This window comes from Rhinoderma darwinii, chromosome 10 (assembly GCF_050947455.1).
Source record: "Rhinoderma darwinii isolate aRhiDar2 chromosome 10, aRhiDar2.hap1, whole genome shotgun sequence".
NCBI classification, from domain to species: Eukaryota; Metazoa; Chordata; class Amphibia; order Anura; family Rhinodermatidae; genus Rhinoderma; species Rhinoderma darwinii.
In genome coordinates this window covers 4,378,708-4,395,698 of record NC_134696.1, presented here as the reverse complement: position 1 = coordinate 4,395,698, position 16,991 = coordinate 4,378,708, and the positions used below count along the sequence as shown (strand labels likewise).

General features: G+C 39.9%; 1 long non-coding RNA gene across 2 annotated transcripts in view; it reads right to left on the bottom strand.

The window, feature by feature from the left end:
* The window catches only part of LOC142661711 (uncharacterized), a 74,603-nt gene that overhangs the window by 37,402 nt on the left and 20,210 nt on the right, over positions 1–16,991 (bottom strand). For both annotated transcript variants that reach the window (XR_012850797.1, XR_012850798.1), the window contains exon 3: positions 15,942–16,040. This is a non-coding gene — a long non-coding RNA (uncharacterized LOC142661711). The remainder of the gene's footprint in view (positions 1–15,941; positions 16,041–16,991) is intronic.

Here is a 16,991-nt window from a genome sequence, read left to right as displayed (position 1 = left end):
CGTAATTACGACCCGTAATAACGGGAGTTTTTACGGTCGTGTGCATGAGGCCTAACTATGATGTTCAGTATTTTGTAGACGGATCCAGATACTGGAATGAGCAGACGGGACATCTCACCACCGGGTCTGCAGTAGTCCAGGAAGGTAAGACAGTGCTGCAAAAGTCACTGCCCTCCAGCAGCTCTGCCCAGGAGGCAGAACTCATGGCACTCGCAGAAGCATGTAAGATGGGCACAGGTAAAAGGGGTGAATGTCTATACAGTCTCGAGGTACACTTTTGGAGAGCAAGAGGCTTTCTGACTTCAGCAGGCAAAACAATACAACACTGGTTTGCACCGGAATCTCAGAACGCAGCTGCTCGACATGTGGAGGGTTCCTGACAACCCCGGTAAAATGATAAAAACACCCAGTAAGCGCACGCCTCGCCCTGATTACCCCTTCCAGCGACTGCAGGTGGACTACATACAGCTACCCGAGGTGAGTGTATATGAAAATGTCCTCGTATGTACTGACTTGTTTTCAAATTGGCCTGAGGCGTGGCCAGTTACCAAAAACATAGCTAAAAACACTGCTAGGAAAATACTCAGTGAAGTAGTATGCCGATATGGGGTCCCTGAAGTAATTGAGAGTGACAGAAGAACCCACTTCACAGGAGAAGTATTAGGGCATATAATAATTAGGCTCGGTAACACACAGGCATTCCATACACCATATTACCCAAGAAGGTAAACATCTAGATGCAGGAAAAAAGTCAGTAAGTATACTCGAGACATAATACTGTGCAGTATAGTATAAGTATATACATATAGAACTCCAACGCTTTTTTACCAAAAATATAATAGTAATGATACAAAGATATAAAAATATACACAAATCAAAAAATATATATCGTACAGAATTATATATATATGTGTCTTCTATACTCCAAATTTTCAATTGTAGCCAGGCGAAGTCTTCACCAATGAAAGGACCCATTCACTATGCCCGTTCGCTAGAAGGGATAAACTGTAACAGAAGAATAGAATAAAACACAGTATTATGTCTCGAGTATACTTACTGTCATGATATTTGGTATGGCTGGGTATACCTGTGGTAGTTACGATCCATTATTATTACATATTGTGAAAGCAGCCCGTCTGAGGAATCAGCCATCACCTTATCTAATATGAGGAGTCTATTGTCAGAATTAAGGACATCCATGCAAAACGATTTCCAAACTGCCTTTACCACACTGTCTAAGGACATTAGAGATATTGGTGATCGCACAGCTCATCTTGAAACAAAAATGGATGAATTTTCCTCTGCTTTTAATACTTTAGTGGACGCTCAAAATGAGACAGATGAAGACATGCTAGCAGTAAAATTAAAATTGGCTGACTTGGAAGACCGCTCCAGAAGGAACAACATTCGTTTCCGCGGTATACCGGAATCCATCATGCCAGCGCAGCTCAGAGAGTTCCTGATTGATTATTTTTCTGCTTTAATCCCAGAGGCGGATCAAAGAGATTTGATGATTGATAGAGTACACAGATTGCCAAAACCCAAACATCTACCGCAAACAACGCCGAGAGATGTTCTGGCAAGAATCCATTTCTATCAAACAAAAGAGGCCATCTTGAAGTCGGCGTTTAAAAATAACGACATCCCTGAGCGGTTTGTGGGCATCTCGTTGTACGCAGATTTATCACCAACCACGATGAATCGCAGAAGAGAATTTGCGCCTTTCACAAAGCATCTACGTGACCAAGAAATTCCCTATAAATGGGGTTACCCGGTCAAGCTCCTCATCACGAAAAATGGAGCCACCCATGTCCTTCACACACCCAAAGAAGCAGCGTCTCTTCTAGCAAAATGGTTTCCCGACTTTCAGCCTCGAGATCATCAAATGATGGCGAAAAAGAAACCACCGGTATTATCCCAGGAATGGACACAGGTTGGATCTCCTAAGAATCCCTGAATTCAATCTGATTGAATATAGAGGAGAATGACCCAGCAAGAATTTTGGACTCCCTGTTGAATCCAGAATAAGGAACTCACGGTGTTGTCTGATATCCTTTTTTTTTCTTTTTGATAATCTTATTGCTGCAGGTTGTACTGTGCCTTTAAATAACCATGTGGGCTAGGAAGGCACTTATGTTACACGTGTTGTGTCTCTTCCCCCCCCCCATGAGGCCAACTTCCTTTACAAGGAGTTGGCTAGATATATTTGAACATATTTTCATATGTGTTCTCAGGTTTTTATGTTACAAGGTATCACTACTGATTGATAAGAAAAATGCGTTATGTACATATAGTCTTTCTTGTTGGGGAATAACGGAGATGAGTGGTCCTCACTCACATAATATTACTCACGTAGGGGAGATATTTAGAGTTCAGGTATGCTACAAGAGTACACAGTATCGATCTTTCTTAGGGTATAATGGTCTTTAAAATATCATCTTTGAATGTGAAGGGCCTTAATAGTCCATTCAAACGCTCTCTCATGTGGAAAGAGTGTAAAATGCTGAAATGTGATGTGTTATGTGCACAAGAGACACACCTCTTGGAGAAAGACATCCACAGGCTTAAAAATGCACAGTTCCCCCATATTTTTTGTACCCCAAACTCAGGCAAGAAAAAGGGGACGTTGATTGCTATCAAAAATTCTGTGGCCTTTCAACTTATACAAGTAACTTATGATAAATGTGATAGGTTTGTAATCATACAGTGCCTCATTAACAATGAGAAATACACCTTGGTCTCATTATACGCTCCTAATAAGCATCAAGGCAGATTTCTCAAACGTCTACTTAAACGAATTGAGAATAATAAATTTGGTTCCCTAATACTATGTGGGGACTTCAATAAAGTACTGATTCCTCAATTAGACAAGAGTAGGAGCAAACCAAAAGAAAAAAACACAGATATCTATAACATTTTATTCAGGGGAAATCTCTATGACACATGGAGAACTTGTAATGCCTCAGAAAGAGATTATACTTTTTTCTCTCACCCACACAAATGCTATTCTAGAATTGACTTTATTATTGCTGACCAATGGTTACTCCAGCGTGTGATCAACCCTAGCATCGGGACAATCACTTGGTCGGACCACGCCCCAGTCTCTATCTCTATTAATGAGCAATATAATCGAGTTCCCACCTCCCCCTGGCGCATAAACAACTCCTTACTAAACAAAGAGGAATACAATGCACAGATAAACAAAGCGTTGACTGACTTTTTCGAAACTAATAAACCGGATGACACATCCACCTTTAACAACTGGTGTGCACACAAAGCAGTAATCAGAGGTCACCTTATCAAAATTGCGGCAACAGCAAAGAAAATAAGATTAGCTAAAACAGAAGAATTGTTGCTTAAAATTAAGAAATTAGAAGATCTTAATAAAAAGAGAACCACGAGAGGTCTAACAATCGAATTAAAACAATTAAGAACACAACTTCACCAATTGTTATACCACAAGTGTGAATACGCCCTGAGAAGGAGCAGAATGATCTATTACTGGCAGGGTAATAAGGCTGGGAAGATGTTAGCTAACAAATTTAAAAACAAAACATTGAAGGCTAAAATACCCTATATTTTTAAACCATCTGGGGATAAAATCTTAAACCCACAAGGGATAGCTGAAGCCTTTGCTGAATACTATGGTCATTTATACAATTTAAACAAAGATCCTCTCACCAAACAACCTACGCAGCAACTTATAGATGGCTTTCTAGATTCGGTCAATTTACCGTCGATCCCGAGTGATCAAATGACACTCCTTAATGCACAATTCACAGTATCAGAGGTACAAAATGTCATTAAACAACTCAAGATTAATAAATCTCCCGGACCAGACGGTCTAACAAACGAATATTATAAACAGTTCTCTCAGATTATAGCCCCTCACCTAGTATCAATGTTCAATCAGGCCACTATTTCAGGTCGTTTTCCTAAAGAAATGCTACAAGCACTAATAATTACCCTCCCGAAACCAGGTAAATCTCCTGACAGACCCGAAAATTTTAGACCAATTTCTTTGCTAAATTGCGATTTGAAAATATATTCAAAAGTGTTGGCCAACAGGCTGGTTGATATCCTTCCTTCTCTAATCAATATTGATCAAGTAGGATTTATTAAAAATAGACAAACGGTAGATGGAACTAGAAGACTAATCAACATCCTTCACTATGCAGATACGCATAACACCCCTTCTCTGCTCCTATCATTAGATGCAGAGAAGGCCTTTGATAGGATCCATTGGGGTTATCTAGAGTCGGTTCTGGATAAAATAGGAATAGTGGGCCCGTTTGGGAAAGCCATTTTAGCTCTATACTCCGGTCCTTCCGCCTCCGTATACTCAGCCGGATTTTTATCCTCACGCTTTGACATTACAAATGGAACTAGACAGGGATGTCCCATGTCCCCTTTAATTTTTGCGCTTTTAATGGAACCTCTGGCTGAGAAAATAAGGTCTTCTAGTTCAATTTCTGGAATCACAATAGGGAAAAAGGAACACCGTATAGGTCTGTTCGCGGATGATGTAATAATAATATGCTCTTCCCCAACCACGTCCCTTCCAGAAATAAGTAAAGTTTTATCAGAATTTAGTAATGCGTCTTACTACAAAATAAACACTTCTAAGTCACAAATTCTGAATATGGGGCTTTCCCAGAAAATGGTAGCACAACTTAAAGCATCATTCCCCTTCAAATGGGTGGAAGACGCCCTGCCTTATCTAGGGGTTAATCTAACATTTCCAGTCTCAAAATTGTTTGACCAAAATTATATTCCTCTCCACAAGAAAATCATTGAGGACCTACATAACTATAAACACCACGGTGTTTCTTGGTTAGGTAGAATAGCTGCCATCAAAATGTTAACTCTTCCTAAGATTCTATACACTTTTAGGAATGTTCCCATATTTGTGACAAACGCTTTCATAAATAAACTGCAATCCATCTTAATGAGATTCGTATGGGGGAAAACCAAATCAAGAGTTAAAGCAGATATTCTTTACAGACCCATGCGTGAGGGGGGATTGGGATGCCCCACTTTATTACAATACTATAGAGCCGCTATATTCGACCAATTAAAATCGTTATGGTCACAGGATGCTTCTAAACATTGGGTTTCCATTGAATCATCTGTATTGGGAAGGCACTCATTAGCAATATCCCTATCTGCTTCCTCTTTATTTGGGAACCATATGAGGTCCACACATCCTACAATAAGGGCAATCACTGAGTTATGGCACCACCTAGTTATTAAACATAGCCTGTATTCTACGGATTATGAGAAATCTAGTATTGCACTACTGATGGCTCTCATTCCAGATCTTGACATCTCTACTTGGATGGCTAATGGATTACTCCACATGTCCGATTTATGGGAAAATGACATCCTGATACCCTTCCAAACTCTGGCCCAAATGTACAATATTCAGAAACATGACTTTTATAAATATCTACAAATTAGGCATGCACTGACATCCATACCCAAACCTCTCCCAACATCAGAATCCAAATTAAGCAAATGGTTAGCAAATAACTCATCCTCCAGAGGTAATATCTCCCAATGTTATAAATTTTTACTAAACTCCTTCCCAAATGACTTGCATATATACAAACAAAAGTGGGAACATGATCTTGAGGTCACTATATCTGAAGATCAATGGAACTCGGCCTTCTATGCTGTCTCATCGATCTCCAGATGTACTAATCATATTGAAACAGCCAGAAAACTCTTGTATAGATGGTACCTCACCCCGGAGAAACTTCATAAATTTTACGAAGAATCAAAAGAGTGTTGGAGATGTAGTAATACAGGCACTATGTTGCACATCTGGTGGAAGTGTCCACATATCCTGGAAGTGTGGAGAAAAATGGGTCGTTTTCTGTCAAATATATGTGGATACCCAATTATCCTAGATGCCCCATTATGCTTGTTGGCAATTGGTGCCGACAAGTATGATCGCACTCACAGAGCAGTTATCCTACACACTATTATAGTGACTAGATTCAAAATAGCAAAATACTGGAAAACCAATAAAATCCCATCCTTGTCAGAAATTATTCAGGGAATAAACAACAACTGCTGGTTTGAATCTATGATCGCCTCTTCCTTAAATAAAAAAAGCTCATTTGACAACATGTGGGATGTTTGGACCTCCAGCCAGTATTGTAATGCGATACACTAGATTTATGGATATTCACACATACAAACCATATATTATTGTGCAAAAATACCATTGAGACTCCCTGATGTATTCCCTTACATATTGTTTTATTGTTCATAATGATTTATTGTACACAAAGCTATGATATTGTACTGATACCTTTGTTATGTTAAGTTATGTAAATTTATTTCTATTTTTACTATGTTAAGTTTTGTAAGTAAGCTTAGTTCCTGCTTACTTGTATGTTCGATTTGAAAAACTCAATAAAAACAAATGTGATAAAAAAAAAATTATTACATATTGTGCTCTCCATATTACCTGTATATGTATAGAGAAAATTTTATTTTTTTATTTTTTATTTATACATATCTGTATATTTATTTCTTCACATCTCTGCAGAATATTTGTTTATGCTATTTTATATTTGTTATATTTATATACATATATACCTATTCATACACACTTCATATATTATACCTTATATTGCACATATATATTTTTATTTCTTTTGTTAGTTATAGTTATTTTTATTATTTTTTATTTTCATTTTTATATTGTGCACGGCACTTTATCTTCATTGCCTTGTTTTTGGCAATGTCTTCTTTCTTATTTGTATATAGTAAATTATTTATTACCTTAATCACCAGTACTCCTGGCGTATATATTTTCACTCTCCACTTATTTATTTATATTTTTATTTTTATTATTTATATTTATTTGTATTATTTATCATTATATATATTTTTTATTTACTTTATTTTATTATTTATTCTTTATTTGTTATTTTTTGCATGTTTCACTTACCACTATTAATCTATTTTTGCTTCCTATTTCCCATTTTTTGCATGTATCTTTTAACATATGTATTTTTATTGACATTTGTATAAACTGCTGTTTCTGCATTATTGTATTTATTTCAACTGTATACACATATTGTTAGCTGGCCCCTTCGCTATAGAAATTTCCTTTCCTTGCTATCGTGGGTTGTCTCTCCTGCGGTGTCTGGACAGACGCTCGGCCGCGCACCTGTGGCGGGGCAGGTATCCGGGAGTGCCGCTCAGCGTCTAGGGTTGCCATGGTGGTGTTTACATCACGTGGCACCTGTCACATGACGCGCGGCGCGTCCCGTGATGCGTGCGCCGCCCGGTGGGCGTGTGGAGCGCCGATTTTCACTCACCGCAGGTGAGCCTAACTCCGTCTATTTATTATTTAAACCCCTAGATTTTTATTGTATGTAGCCTCCTGACGAAGCCGGTCACAGGGCGAAACGCGCGTCGAGGCGCTCATTCACCCATCCACTCCATTGATCCTCCACGCTCTTCATCATGTCTCTGGGTATGTGTACAGGTTTTTTCAGCCCTTTGTAGCCTCCACAATATTGTGCTATTTCAGCTAGTCATACTTTTCTTGGCTATTTGAGCCTTTATACTATTTGCATACGTTCTCAAGTCTAAACTTTTCACGTACTACCTATTATATCGTATAGATTTTGCACGTACTACTACATGCACCATATACTGTGCAGGCTACGCATACTGACATACTTTACACGCTGTTCATCTAGCTGATTACATGGCACTATGTATGGGACTAACCTCCCCATACCCCCGGGCTTACTAATTACTTACTTATATTTGAGCGTGTGTTAGGTCTCTAGTGGACGGTTGATTCTGTTGGTTCTGGTCTTTTTCATCTGACCCTGTTGTATATGTCTCCGTGTTCATTGTATCAGATCTCTTTTCCCATTACTTGTCATTGTTATAATATTTAATAAAGATTTTTTTGTACTTTTATCTTTGGAGTACATTACTTGCTTTAGGGTTATGTCCCATTTTGGTTCGTTTTTAGGTCTACATATTATAAGGGACCCCAGTACACGCCACTTTTGGTGTGAGGTTGTTGCTTAGGTTGTTTCACAACTGGCTACTATACCTTTCAGGCTATCAGATAAGGAGAACCCGCAAGGTCTGCAATGCGTGTTATCTTTATATACTGCATCATATAATCCAGGTGATAAATGATGTAAGACATTCTCTTTATTGTACACACCTGTGGGGAGAGATTAAATCCCTCCCTTAGTAGTGGCTTACCCAGGCAACTACACCTGCTTTCTGAGGAATGGGCAAGGTAAGAAAGTAGGGAACATCACTGAAGAGTTTTGTGACCGATAATGGTTATTACTCCTCTAATTAGTTTACCAACCAGACAAGGGCAAGGACTGATCTCTGATGGCTACGTGGAGACAGGAAGCTGAGACCTAGGCTACTGGCCAAGTGGCAGGGAAGCTGTACTCTGGTTCAGCTTCTGATCACATCCACATGTTTTCAGTCCCTGAGTTTCAGAAAATGAGAAATAGCCCTGGAGACTATCTGAATCGCGGTCTATCCCTGGAGGTTCCTTTGACCATAGAAAATAGGAGTACCCCGAGGGGTGCCAAATGAGTTTAAGGCCCGAAATTAGATTGCATCAGGCTTCGAGTCTGTACTTTTCTGGTGGTCTGTGATAAATAAGAATGTCGACTGGATTAATTATATTTATTACAATCAACAGAAAGTTGTTAATTATACCAGAGATGTAATAAAGGGCATTGCAGATCAGTTGGGACCTATATCTTTAATGACATGCAAAAATAGAATGGTCCTGGATATGTTACTAGCAGAAAAAGGGGGTGTATGCAAAATGTTTGGTATCTTCTGTTGTACTTTTATTCCCAATAATTCAGCCCCTTTGGCAGTATTACCAAGGCATTGGAAGGACTCAATTCCCTGTCCGAAGAGCTTGCAGGAAAACTCCAGAATAAATGACATCTTCACCTCATGGATTGAGGGGTAGTTTGGAAAATGGACTGGCCTGGTAACCTCTGTACTCATGACCATTGCCATTGTTGCCAGTATATTGACTGTTTGTGGATGTTGTGCGATACTCTGCATAAGAGGATTGATCCAAAGGTTAATTGAGACCTCAGTGACAAAGACAATGTGCCAAGAGATTCAAAAGAAGAGAACCTGTCCTGGATAATCTTACAGAACATTTCTTGATAAATTTATAACAGGGGGGATTGTTAGGAAAGTTTTATTTTACATTTATTCTTACTTCATGTAATAGATATTAAATGTGCATGCAGGTTTCCCAGAAAATGCTTTAGTTGACAAAGAGTTAAATATATTGTACTCTTAAGTGTGTGAGGCGGTTGGACTTCTGAATAAAGATTGCAATCTCCAGAGGAAGTCCAACCGTGGCCTAATGTCATTCTGAAGTGTAACATTTCATATGACAGGAAAGCCACAAACGGTTTTCAGTTGGTCTGTATTGCAATACGCCTTGATATGTGTATCTAAACCTGTGCTTATGGAATGAAGGCAGACATTCGTCACATCGCCGGTGAGAATAAAACTCTTATTGAGATGAAAACATGAATCATTATTACTAATTATGGAAAATTCTTCTAACACTGTCTTACAAGCAGATACATTTTCTCTAAATTTTGGTGTTTTTCACAAATAAACACTGAATATATCGACAAAATTTTAACACTAACATAAAGTACAATATGTCACGAGAAAACAATCTCAGAATCGCTTGGATACATAAAAGCATTCCCAAGTTATTACCACATAAAGTGACACATCAGACTTGAAAAAATTGTCTGTGTCCACAAGGCCAAAACAGGCTGTGTCCTTAAAGGGGTTATCAGAGATTAAATAACTTTGTGTTAATGCTTGTAATTTATAAATGGAAATACATTTGTAATATACTTACATTTTCCAAAGTGTCCCCGCTTCCAGATCCACCCCCATTGTTGTAACGCTAGCGCTGACCCAATTACCCTAATATAGACATGTAATATATTAAAATTTACGATAGACAATGACGATCACAAAGAAAAGGTCTATTTTAGGGTAAAACTATGTTATTACCAAAAAAAATAGCTGAAATGTAAAAAAGTTTATTTTTCTACTATTATTTTCAAACTTTAACCCCTTAAGGACGCAGCCTTGTTTTGGCCTTAAGGCTCAGAGCCCATTTTTCAAATCTGACATATTTCGCTTTATGTGGTAATAACGTCGGAATGCTTAAACCTACCCAAGCGATTCTGAGATTGTTTTCTCGTGACACATTGGGCTTCATGTTCGTGGTAAAATTTGGTCGATATATTCAGTGTTTATTGGTGAAAAATTGCAAAATGTAGAGAAAATTTTGAAAAAATAGCATTTTTCAGAATTTAAATGCATCTGCTTGTAAAACAGACGGTTATACCACCCAAAATAGTTACTAGTTCACATTTCCATATGTCTACTTTGGATGGGCATCGTTTTTTGAACATTTATTTTATTTTTCTTGGACGTTACAAGGCTTAGAACATAAACAGCAATTTCTCGTATTTTTAAGAACATTTTAAAAGCCTGTTTTTTTAAGGTACCTCTTGAGTTCTGAAGTGGCTTTGAGGGGCCTATGTATTAGAAACCCTGATAAAACACCCCATTTTAAAAACGAGACCCCTCAAAGTATTCAAAACAGCATTTAGAAAGATTTTTAACCCTTCAGGCATTTCACAGGAATTAAAGCAAAGTGGAGGTGAAATTTGCAAATTTCATTTTTCTTGCTGAATTTCAATTTTATTCATTTTTTTTTTCTGTAACACAGAACGTTTTACCAGAGAAACACTACTAAATATGTATTGTCCAGATTCTGCAGTTTTTAGAAATGTCCCACATGTGGCCCTACTGCGCTCGTGGAATAAAACACAAGCCCTAGAAGCAAAGAAGCACCTAGAGGATTTTCATTTATGGATGTTGTTACCATTGTGACTGCACAGTTTTTTCACAGCACGTATTTGAATTGGGCTGTGAAATGAAAAAAATGTCATTTTTTTCAATAAAATGTCATTTGTGATCAAAATTTCTTATTTTCACAGGGAACAAAATACCCCATTTTGTTGCCCAATTTGTCCTTAGTGTGGCAATACCCCATTTGTGGTGATAAACTGCCGTTTGGGCTCATGGGAGGGCTCAGAAGGAAAGGAGCGCTATGTGTTTGTTGGAGTACAGATTTTGTTGGATTGGTTTTCGGGTGCCATATCACATTTGCAGAGCCTCAGAGGTATCAAAGCAATGGAAACCCGCCAGAAGTGACCCCATTTTGGAAACTGCACCCCTCAAGGAATTAATTTATGGTTGTTGTTAGCATTTTGACCGCACAGTTTTTTCACAGCACCTATTTCAATTGGGCTGTGACATTAAAAAAAAATGAAATTTTTTCCAATAAGATGTAATTTTTTATCAAAATTTCTTATTTTCACAGGGAACAAAATACTCCATTGTGTTGCCCAATTTCTCCTGAGTGCAGCAATACCCCATTTGTGGTGATAAACTGCCGTTTGGGCTCATGGGAGGCCTCAGAAGGGAAGGAGCGCTGTGTGTTCTTTGGAGTGCAGATTTTGCTGGTTTGGTTTTTGGGTGCCATGTCACATTTGCAGAGCCCCAGAGGTATCAAAGCAATGGAAACCCACCAGAAGTGACCCCATTTTGGAAACTACACCCCTCAAGGAATTCATTTATGGGTAATGTGACCATTTAGACCCCATAGTTTCTTCACAGAACTTATTTGAATTGGGCTGGGAATGAAAAAAAAATATATTTTTTCCAATAATATGTCATTTTAGCTCCAAAATTCTTATTTTCACAAGAAATAAAATACTCCATTTTGTTGCCCAATTTGTCCTGAGTGCAGCAATATCCCATTTGTGGTGATAAACTGCTGTTTGGGCCCATGGGAGGGCTCAGAAGGAAAGGAGCGCTATTTGTTCTTTGGAGTCCAGATTTTGCTGGATTGGTTTTCGGGTGCCATGTCGCATTTGCAGAGCCCCAGAGGTATCAAAGCAATGGATACCCACCAGAAGTGACCCCATTTTGGAAACTACACCCCTCAAGGAATTCATTTATGGGTGTTTTGACCATATTGACCCTATAGTTTTTTCACAGAACTTATTTGAATTGGGCTGGGAATGAAAACAAAATTATTTTTTTCAAATAATATGTAGTTTTGGCTGAAAATTTCTTATTTTCACAAGAAACAAAATACCCCATTCTGTTGCGCAATTTGTCCTGATTGCCGCAATACCCCATTTGTGGTGATAAACTGCCGTTTGGGCTCATGGGAGAGCTCAGAAGGAAAGGACCACCATTTGGCCTACTGGGGATTTTCTAGTGCGAAGTCATGTATGCAGAAGCCCCTGAGGTACCAGTACAGTTGAAACCCCCGAGAAGTGACCCCTTTTTAAAAACTACACCATTAAGGCATTCATCTAGAGGTGTAGTGAGCATTTTGACTGGAGACCTACACCCCATAAACTGTAATGTGGGTTCTCCCGGGTATGGCAATACGCTACATGTGGCTGTTATCAGCTGCCTGGGCACACAGCAGGGCTCAGAGGGGAAAGACGAGGGGGGATAAGCTGTGCGGAGGGGATCAGGGTAAGTAAAATTGGGGTAAATTATAAACCAAGGGATGTATGATAAATTTTAAAACACTCTTTCATACAGAGCTCTGGTTATTCGGGACACGTGTCACATTGATATATTGTGTCCTCCCTTATCCCCTCTTATAGCAGACTTTGCACCTCTTTTGACTTTTTCCCTTCTTGCCAGTTTGGGGAACTTCTCCTGGAAAGTGTTGCCCTGGTACGATGCGTATGGCCTCGCTTCCAGAAGTACTGGGTGCCCTCCTTCTTGGTCCCTAAAGATTAGGTTCTTGATAATCACCTCTTGAAATTCCAGGAAAGTTCCCCTCTGGCCTGTACATCGACGTAGCACGTACACATTGTACAATGCCATCTGTATGATGTGCCCGGCCAGCTTCTTATACCACACCGCATGGCGCTGTAGGGCTTCAGGATTTGATCTGACAAGTCCATCCCTCCCATGTACCTATTGTAGTCCAGGATGCAGTCTGGTTTGGGGGTGGCCTTTCCTTCATATATCCTAAACCTGTAGGTATACCCTGATGCACTCTCACAGCTTATACATCTTCACGCCATACCTTGCCCTCTTACCCGGCAGGTACTCGCGGAATTGAACCCTCCCTTTAAAATGTACCAGGGACTCATCAATAGAAATACACTTCTCGGGGGTGAATGCTTGGGAAAACCGGGCACTGGAACGGTCTAATAGGGGTCTCCGTTTATACAAATGGTCAAAACTGGGGTCATCTCGGGGTGGGCACGGCTCATTATCAGTATAATGTGAGAAGCGAAGTATTGCCTCATTTATTTATTTTTTTAGGTTACAGTTCAGTTCTGAAGTTGCTTTGAGAGGCCCATATATTAGAAACCCCTATCAAACACCCCATTTTAGAAACTAGACCCCTCAAAGTATTCACAACAGCATTTAGAAAGTTTATGAACCCTTTAGGTGTTTCACAGAAATTTAGAGCAATGTAGAGGTGAAGTTTACATTTTTTTTTTGTCAGAAAATCCTCTTTATTCAATTTTTTTTACAACACAAAAGGATTTATCAGAGAAACGCAACTTAATACTTATTGCCCAGATTCTGCAGTTTTGAGAAATATCCCACATGTGGCCCTCGGGCGGTAATGGACTGAAACACCGGCCTCCGAAGCAAAGGAGAACCTAGTGGATTTTGAGGCCTCTTATTTATTAGGCACCATGTCCGTTTTGAAGAGGTCTTGTGGTGCCAAAACATTGGAAACCCCCCAAAAGTGACCCCAATTTGGAAACTAGACCCCTTGAGGAATGCATTGTAGTTTTCTTGGGGTGCATGCGGCTTTTTGATCATTTTTTATACTATTTTTAGGTGGCGCGGTGACTAAGAAACAGCAATTCTACTATTGTTTTTTATTCTATTTTTTTACCGCGTTCACCGTGCGCTATAAATTACATATTCACGTTATTCTGCGGGGCGATACGATTACTCCGATACCAGATGTTTATAGGTTTTTATGTCTTATGGCGTTTGCACAATAAAATACGTTTTGTAAACAATCATTCACTTTTTGTGTTACCTTATTCTAAGAGCCAGAACGTTTTTATTTTTCAATCAATAAAGCCGTGCAAGGACTTATTTTTTGCGTAACGAACTGTAGTTTCCATCAATACCATTTTTCGGTACATGCGACTTTTTGATCTCTTTTTATTCCATTTTTTGGGAGGTGAAGTGACCAAAGAATTGTGATTGTGGTACGGTTTATTATTATTTTTTTTTACGGCGTTCACCATGCGGGATAAATAACGAAATAATTTTGTAGTTCAGGCCGTTGCGGACGCGGCGATACCAATTATGTATAGTTTATTTGTTTGTTTATATATTTTTATTAATAATAAATGACTGATCATGGAAAAAGGGTGATTTTTACTTTTAATACTTTTAAAACTTTTATTTTCTTATTTTTACACATCTTTTTTTTACTTTTTTTTTACTGTATTACTTTGTCCCACTAGGGGACTTGAGGGCAGGAGGCCCTGATCGCTATTCTAATACACTGCACTACATGCGTAGTGCAGTGTATTAGAACTGTCAGCTACTCACTGACAGCAAGCATAGTGGGTCCTGACGTTGTCAGGACCCACTAGGCCTCCGTCTATGGCATAGCCGGACGCCATTGTTTGGTGTCCGGTTGCCATAGTCACCATCGCCGGCCGCTATCGTGTAGCAGGCCGGCGATGGCAGCTTAACCCCTAAAAACCCGCGATCTCTATAGAACGCGGCTTTTAAGGGGTTAATCAGTGGGGACACAGCGATCGGTCCCCGCTGTAGGAGCTGTGACAGCTGCTGAACAAGACAGCAGCTGTCACAGCTCCTGTATGTGTCGGGAGGACGGCCGAAACGGCCGTTACTCCCGAGACGTACTATTAGGTCATGGAGTGCGAACGCTATAGTTACCATGACCTAATAGTACGTCCAGGAGCGGGAAGGGGTTAAGAATAAAAATTCTAAAATAGCAAAAAGGATGTGTATAAAAACGATAAAAAAAGAAACCTGCATTGTGTACGGAAAAAACGTTACGAAAAAAACGTCGCAAAAATCACGTCGTTAGCCCAACAAATAAAAAAGTTATAGCCATTTAACTAACACGTGCTAAAAAGGGCTAAACGGTGTCTGGTCGTGAAGGCTCAAAATAGCGCGGTCCTGAACTGGTTAATAATGTCATGTCTATGGGACCAGATGCTGGTCAAGAATATGTCCTCTTCCTCTTTGAGGGCCGTGAGAGCCGCAGCTTTCGCAGCCTCATCTGCAAGTCTATTTCCCCTCGCTTTGGGGGTAGTTTCTTTAGTGTGGGCTTGCATTTTGCGTATACCTACCTCCTATAGCAATGTCAGAGCCTCAAACCGTTCTCTTATTCTCCCAACATTATGGGTTTACCCGTGGATCTAACAAAATCCCTGCTCCTCCAGATTAGGCCATAATCATGTGCAACACCAAAAGCATATCTAGAGTCAGTATATATATATATATATATATATATATATATATATATATATATATATAAAGAAAGAAGATTTGCAGCACTCCAATGTGAAAAAAGTGGTGGTTTATTCAATCCAAGAACAACAGCTGTTGTTCTTGGATTGAATAAACCACCACTTTTTTCACATTGGAGTGCTGCAAATCTTCTTTCTTTATATATCAATACACGTCCGAGGATCGGGACGTTTTGCTTGGCACCTGATCGATTGATTCCATGTGAGTGCTGCTGCTTTCTTGTTTGCTATATATATATATATATATATTTTGTTTTCAGTTTTGCCTTCAGTCAGTCTACACACCTCAGCGAGTACCTTCACCTCCTGTGCGGACATGGAGGATGGGAGTGGTTCTTATATACCCAGTCTTGTAGCATCCTTCATGGTGGTACCTGGAACCATCTACAACAAAAAACCCAAATCTGGATTAGATATTGGATTCCCTGTTACATTTTTAATGTTTTCATCTCTATTTTCATTAATGCAAGACAATTATATTGATGATCTGTGTACTGGGGAATCAAATGCGCTGGGAAATCAACTTCCCATCAAGTTGGAAATTCACTGTCTGCTGTTTCCTGTGACTTATCCCATTCCCTCTCAAGTCTCCCATTGACCATGTAACCTATCCACGTAACCTATCCACGTAACCTATCCACACAACCTATCCACGTAAATTATCCACGCAGCCTGTCCACGTAACCTGTCACGTAACCTATCCACGCAACCTATCCACGTAACCTATCCACGTAACATATCCACGCAACTTATCCACGCAACCTATCCACGTAACCTATCCACGTAACCTATCCACGTAACCTATCCACGTAACCTATCCACGCAGCCTGTCCACGTAACCTGTCACGCAACCTATCCACGTAACCTATCCACGTAACCTATCCACGTAACCTATCCACGTAACCTATCCACGTAACCTATCCATGTGTAACGTCTATGGCCGGGGGGCGTCGTTCAGACTTACCCTCTGACGGCCCCGGCCATGGGCATCTGTCTTCTCGACGTCAGCTCCCTCCAGGGAGACGCCGGCACTCACTTCCGGGTCCTCGGACCGTTTCCCGCAGGGCACGTGCACGGCCTTGAAGGACCAAATGGCTGCTGGACTTTAAAAAGGGGCTCTGCCCACTTGTGCCTTGCCTGAGCGTTGTTGTATACCTAAGTTTGTCTTGCAAATGGTCTCCCAGTGTTTCCTAGTTCCCTGTGTTACCCGTTCCTGCTGCCTGTACCCTGTATCCCGTGCTATCGTATCTGCTGTGAAAGTCAAGTCATGCTCCCGCTACTGTCTGAACTATAGACATTGTTTTGTACCTTGTTGGCCAGCTGCTACCCCGCTAC